The sequence below is a fragment of the Triturus cristatus genome, chromosome 6, assembly GCF_964204655.1.
Source record: "Triturus cristatus chromosome 6, aTriCri1.1, whole genome shotgun sequence".
In the NCBI taxonomy this organism is placed as follows: Eukaryota; Metazoa; Chordata; class Amphibia; order Caudata; family Salamandridae; genus Triturus; species Triturus cristatus.
This window is the reverse complement of record NC_140589.1, coordinates 1916869229-1916876062: the sequence shown is the minus strand read 5'-3', so window position 1 is coordinate 1916876062 and position 6834 is coordinate 1916869229. Positions and strand designations below refer to the sequence as shown.

Here is a 6834-nt window from a genome sequence, read left to right as displayed (position 1 = left end):
TGCTAGCCCCCATGATTACGACGACGCCGACGGCAGTCCCACACATTCCTCATACCCCGGGTCCCCTATTACCCCTCCGGGAGCATACGACCCTACCAGCCCCGCGTCTAGCGTAAGCCCCGCAATGCCCATAGCATTATCTGGGGATAACAATACCGCCTTGGACCCGGGGTCATTACCGTTTATTGCCCAACCCTTTGGTACTTTTTCGCTCATGGACACACCATGGCGTTCACAATGGGTACCTGTTTCTAAAACACTACAGGCACAGGCTTTACAGAAAGGGGCTAAGGCTGTTAACAGTAAAGCGGGTCCTGAGGAGTCACAGCCATTTATAAGACCTCGCAAGGCGACACCCACTAATCAGCAGCAAGACGACTCTATAAACATACAGGAGGTCTTGGGGGCTCATGTAAAAGAGATGCAGATGGCTGTTAGAAAACTAAAACGCCAGGCGAACGCCGCTAAATTAAAATTGGGGTTGGGGGTTACCAATAACTTTTACAAGAGGGCGGCCCAACAGAAGGTCGTGCGAAGGGTTGATATCTGTAAAAAAGTGATCATCCAGACGTGTCAGGCGGCTGTGGCAGATATATGGGGTATAAGGGCGTGACTATGGCAGAGACAAACCCTAAAGAGTCCCAGGGGCTGTGGTGTTCATAAGAGGCCCCCGAAATCCAAGTATAACCGGCAGGTACAGAGGTTACTGACAAAGTCCTTACGCTACATACAACTGTTGAAACCCCGGCCACCGGTCTCCCTAGACCCCCTCAAACAAGACAACCCTGTTTCCCTAGAACCCTTCAAACAAGGTACCGTAGTTTCAAGACCACCACCTGAAACACGGCCTGAAATACTTAACGCTCCAACCCCTACCTCCATGAACAAGACGTACACCGCCACAAACCACCCTGTTCAGATAGGCTGGGGCCTGGATCCTAGAAAAGCATGGGCCCGTAAAAAAAAACAAAAGTGGGTTAATAGTGCAAGGCAGCGTAGGCTTTTAATACGTAAGCTGAAGAAGGCTAGAATATGCGCTACCCGGCGGTTTACAAGGACCCCCGAGACAGGGCACGACCTGAACCCCCAAAATAACACACCAGAGAACAAAGGCTTAAGTCACATTCCTAATGCTGAGGGTTCAGAGCCCTTGTTTTTAGAGAGTGTTAGAAGTTACAGCCGTCCTGTAGAGAGGTTTAACGCCGTAGAACACTATGAGGAGTTTAGATTTGTTAACCTACACCATATAGCATCATCCGATCATGGGGTTCTTGCTATACATGAGGCCGTGCAGGAGCTCATAGAAAGGTTGTTACGCGATGTGGGTCCTAATGACTTTTTCCAACTCCGCTTCCAGGGGCAGGGTTTTGACCGTCCTTTGTTCACAAGGAGGAAGGCCCGAGATGTGTTTGACGCTGTGCAATTTTTAGAAAACCTCTCCAGGCTATTACAGAGTAAGACGGAGCTAGTCGCCTATGGCACTTTTAGAGTCATAGCCCTCATTGTACGGGGGCGTGAGGGTGGTGTTTCCAGACCTTTAAAGAGAATACTATACAGTCAGCTAATTGGTAAGAAGCACCGGTGGCTGCTCAACTTTAACAACCCAGCCTCCAATACCTGTCTGGCGGCCAGCATCGTGGGGCTGCTGATGGATCGTAAGACCCCTGACGCTGTCATTCTGTCTAGAGCGGCTGAAGCCCATGAGGTTCTTGAAATACCTCCTGACCGCCTGGTCGGCTTTGGTGACATAGGTCTTTTTGAGGACTATTTCGCAGTGACGGTGAAAGTTCTTTATCACAACGGTTCCTGGCAGTACTTTACAACGGGGGAACGTGTGAGAAACAAGACCGTATATGTCCTTCATAACGAAAATCATTTTTACGGAATCTTGAACCTTAAAGGTTTTCTGGGGGTTAAGTATGTGTGCTCCCATTGTGATCATATATACAACAATAGAACATATCACCAGTGTGAAATGCATTGTAAGATGTGTCAGAGGGACGGATGTATAGAAGACGCTACCTTGAAGGTGCGGTGCGGCACGTGTAGGATGTTTTGTCGCTCGCAAGACTGCTTGAGCATACACAAGAAATCTTTTAACTGTATCCCTAAAAAGGATTGCCTCGAGTGTGGTCGGTATGTGGCAACGGATCACAAGTGCAAAGGCATGATATGCCCCAGGTGCCATGTGTCTTTCACGGTCGGCACCAACCATCAGTGTTACATGGTTAATGGGCTCCCCCAAACCAAGACCGAAAACTATATAGTGTTTGATATAGAGTGCACCCAAGAGACGGGGGTACACCAGCCTAACTATATTTACGCCCACCACCTAACTTCCGACGCTAGCTGGGAGTTTGAAGGCAGAACGTGCGTTGGTGATTTCCTCAGCACTTTCATTCAAACCAAATTCCAAGGGTATACCATGCTCGCCCACAATTCGAAAGCCTACGACTCCTTCTTTATTCTGAAAAACATGATTCGTGAAAAGATCCAAGTTGAACTCATAACCCAGGGTTCTAAACTGATGCTGATGACGGTATGCTCTTTACAAATACGGTTCATAGACACCCTGAATTTCCTACCCATGAAATTGAGCAAGCTGCCTAAGGCCTTTGGGTTCCCAGGATGTAAAGGTTATTTTCCACACTTTTTTAACACCTGGGCTAACCAGAATTATGTGGGACCCATGCCGCCTCCTGACAGCTACGGGGTTGAATACATGATGCCTGATGAGAAAGAGAGCTTTCTACAATGGTACTCTGAAAACCGTGAAAAGGAGTTTCATTTTCAAACAGAGTTGAAAGCTTATTGTCAGGCTGATGTAATGATCCTACGGGAAGCTTGTAACCTCTTCAGAGATGCTGTGGTGTCTATGACTAAAACAGGCAAGGTCTTGAAATCCAAGACAACGACTAAGAAAGTCAAGGCCTTGAAATCCAAGACCCTAACTAAAAAGGGGCTGGCCGTGAAATCCAAAACCCCTAAAAGGCTAGAAGCGGCCGAATACATAGACCCGTTTCAAAACGTCACGCTGGCCTCCATGTGTATGTTCATCTACAAGCACATGTTTTTGATGCCCGAAACTATCGCTCTAGTACCGCCAGACCTCTATAACGGTAAACAGAAACGTTATTCAACCCCATCCATCCAATGGCTCATGCACGTCTCTGAGAAGGAAGACATACAAATTCAGCATGCCTTACAGGGTGGTGAATACCGCCTGGGCCCCTATCACCTGGACGGGTACTCTGTAATTAAGGGTGTGCCAACGGCCTTTGAATTCAACGGCTGTTTTTACCACGGATGCCCCAAGTGTTACAAACCCCACGAGTATAACAAAATGCTGGGTGCCACATTTGAACACTTATACAGACGTACTCTCACAAAGGCCCAGTATGTTGAAAAGCGGGGTTTTGCTATGAGAGTTCTTTGGGAGCACGAGTGGTTAGACATGTTAAAAACAGACACGGACCTCTGCTCTTTTCTTAACACTCGTGATTTACCCAAACCTCTGGAGCCCCGCGATGCCTTATTCGGGGGTCGTACAAATGCCATACAGCTGTACAAGGCCGCTGGTGAGGGTGAGAAAATACACTACTATGATTTCACCAGTCTGTACCCTTTTGTGAACAAAACAAAGTTGTACCCCGTGGGTCACCCCACAATCATCTATAGAGATTTTAAGCCCCTAACGGAATACTTTGGGCTGGTCAAATGTGAAATCTATCCTCCTAAGCAGCTTTACTTTCCTGTGTTACCATGCCGAGTCGATGGTAAGCTGCTGTTCCCCCTCTGTCGAACATGTGCGATGTTTAAAGAGGTTGGTGTTTGCAGCCACAGCGAAGAACAAAGGATGCTCACAGGCACATGGTGTAGCATCGAGGTACAGGCTGCCTTAGAGAAAGGGTACAGGCTCGGCAGAGTACACGAAGTGTGGCATTTTAAGGACACTACAACACAACTCTTTGCACCCTACATTGATTTGTTTCTCAGAGACAAGCAGGAAGCCTCAGGGTATCCAGAATGGTGTACTAGTCAGGATGCAAAACAGAAATACATCGCTGACTACTACGCTCACGAGGGTATCCGTCTACGACCCCATCTGATAGAGGTCAACCCTGCACGTCGCCAGCTAGCCAAACTCTGTCTAAACTCCTTGTGGGGAAAATTTGCACAGCGTACAAACCTGTCAAATACTACCTTAATAACAGATCCTGATGAACTGTTCAAGTACCTGTTTGCTCCATGCTACGAAGTGTCCAGCTGTGAGTTTATCGATGACGATACCGCGGCTGTGTGTTGGAAATACACCCAAGAGTACCCCACAACGTGTAACAACATAAACATTTTCATAGCCTGCTTCACGACAGCCCACGCGCGTCTAGAGCTTTACGGGGTTATGGATAAGCTCCAGGAGCGCTGCTTGTATCATGATACAGACTCTGTGATTTTTGTGAGCAAACCGGGGGATGAGGACCCACCTCTAGGGGATTATCTGGGTAATCTGACCAGCGAGCTAGATAAGGATGAGTATATATTGGAATATACGTCCTCGGGACCTAAGACATACAGTTACCGCACAAACAAGAACAAAGTGTGTATGAAGGTCAAAGGGATAACATTAAATGTCAGCAACACCCTAAAAATCAATTTTGATAGTTTGAAGAATCTGGTGCATGAATACGCTACCGCAGCCGATTCTGACAATGCTAAAACCATAGTCGTGAACCAGCCCTGCATAGTCAGATCCAAAAAGAAGTGGGAAATTACAACCCAGCCCCTACATAAAACATTGCGAGTTGTTTTTGATAAAAGGGTCCTGACTGCTGACTATAAAACCCTGCCTTATGGTTATTAGGCCCATTAGAGAACCAACCTCCAGATCATGGACACCAGGCTGCAACACCCATTCTCCTGCGTGCTAGCAGGACCCTCAAACTGCGGTAAAAGCTACTTTATAAAAAAGCTCCTAGAAAATGCAGGCTCTGTTTTATCACAAACCCCTAACAACATTGTGTGGCTTTATTCATGCTGGCAGCCTCTTTATACAGACTTAGCTCGGAGGTTACCCCATATGAAATTTATAGAGGGCATACCGGATAACCTCAACGATGACGAGCTACTGCCCCCTACCCTTGTAAATATGATAATTGTCGATGACCTTATGCGTGAAGGTGGTGATCATCCGGAGTTAGAGAGAGCTTTTACTCAATATTCACATCATCGCAATCTAAGCATCTGCTACATTGTGCAGAACTTGTTTTACAAGGGAAAGAACAGTCGGTCTATAGCTCTCAACGCTTCATACCTTGTTTTATTTAAAAACCCCCGTGACAAACAACAAATATCCGTCATAGCTAAGCAGATGTACCCCGGCAACACACACTTCTTCATGGAGGCCTTTAACGACGCTACATCAAAACCCCACGGGTACCTGCTGGTAGACTTAAAAAATGAAACTCTAGAAGACTATAGACTGAGGGCTGATATTTTACCCCCAGAGCTCCCTGTAGTTTACACCCCAATGCCCAAGACTAGGCCCTATAAAAAGCAACGCTGATGTCTTTTAGAGCCATTTACAGTTCAGCCATTATAACGCTCAGTGGTGACCATGTCTGCCCGCCTACGTCGCAATCTAGCGCTCCTGAAAATGCTTGCTACAGCCAGCCCCCAACACAGAAAGGCCATCCTGGGCGCCGCTTCTGACGATTTAGTGTCTGCCATTTCAGAAATAGCCCTAAACACCCTAAAAGGCAACGTTCCTATATCAAAGCGTCAGTTACAGGTGTTGAAGAAGAAGAGGGGTCTTATCAGGAAGCTCAGTAATAAAAGGGCATCGCTCATCACAAAGAAGAAACTGGTGAGACAGTCTGGGGGTTTTATAGGTAACTTGTTGGGCATTGCTATACCTATAATTACAAGCCTCATCACGGGCCGGTGATGGAACACGCCACAAAAATGTATCTGGTACCTAGGCAACAAATGGAGCATATGGGGTCTTCCTCGGACAACGCCTGGGATATCCGTAGAAATGAGACTCTACGTCTGGATACTGAAATTCAAGAAATTTTGAGCAGGACCGATCTAAATCCCTACGACAAGGCTAACCTTTACACCGCCACTCTCAAAAAATTCTTAAATTCCTACACCCAGTGGAATACCGAGAAAAACAAGCTGACTCTATATACCCCAGACTCTGAACAACCAACAGCTCCAGCCAACGCCCCGCAGCCCCTGCAACCGCCTCCCGATCTTGCAACATCCTCAGATACCTTTGTTGGCGATCTCTTAAAAAATATAAGCCAGAGACACAGAGGGGCTGCGCAGATGATAATGAGTAAACTCGCAGCTTCTAAAGACCTAACCTCTTGGAATGAGCGAGGTGAATTTCTCTACAGGGGACAACCGGTTGCAGGGTCGCACATGTACGATCTAGTCAAAGGTCTCACGCATCCCAAAATCCTGACGCCTCAAAATGCGCCTCGGGGTTGGGATCAGTTTCTGCAAGCCGCTGCTGAACTCAATATACCCTCCACGCTCGTTGGGAATAATGAACACCGTCGCCTGTTGGAAAATTTGAAGGACCCCCTACTACCATCGCCTATAAGTTCTGAAGTTCGAAGGCTATCCCCGACATGGTTGACCCTTGCACCTAAGGCGCCACCGCGCAAAAAGACTGTGCCCAAACCCCTCACGTGGATTACGCCTTGATGGTTCTACAGACCTTTTGAATAATTGTGTGTATTATATGTATAAACGTTCCTGGTTTTTTCGACTTCATTGGTTTCTTCAATAAAGTATGTGAAACTGATGACCCACCTACCAACCTGT

The 6834-nt window shown here is 47.1% G+C and overlaps 1 pseudogene; it reads left to right on the top strand.

Moving 5' to 3' along the window:
* The first annotated feature begins 880 nt into the window (after positions 1-880).
* Positions 881-2459, top strand: LOC146822454 (uncharacterized; annotated as a pseudogene).
* Positions 2460-6834: the final 4375 nt, after the last annotated feature.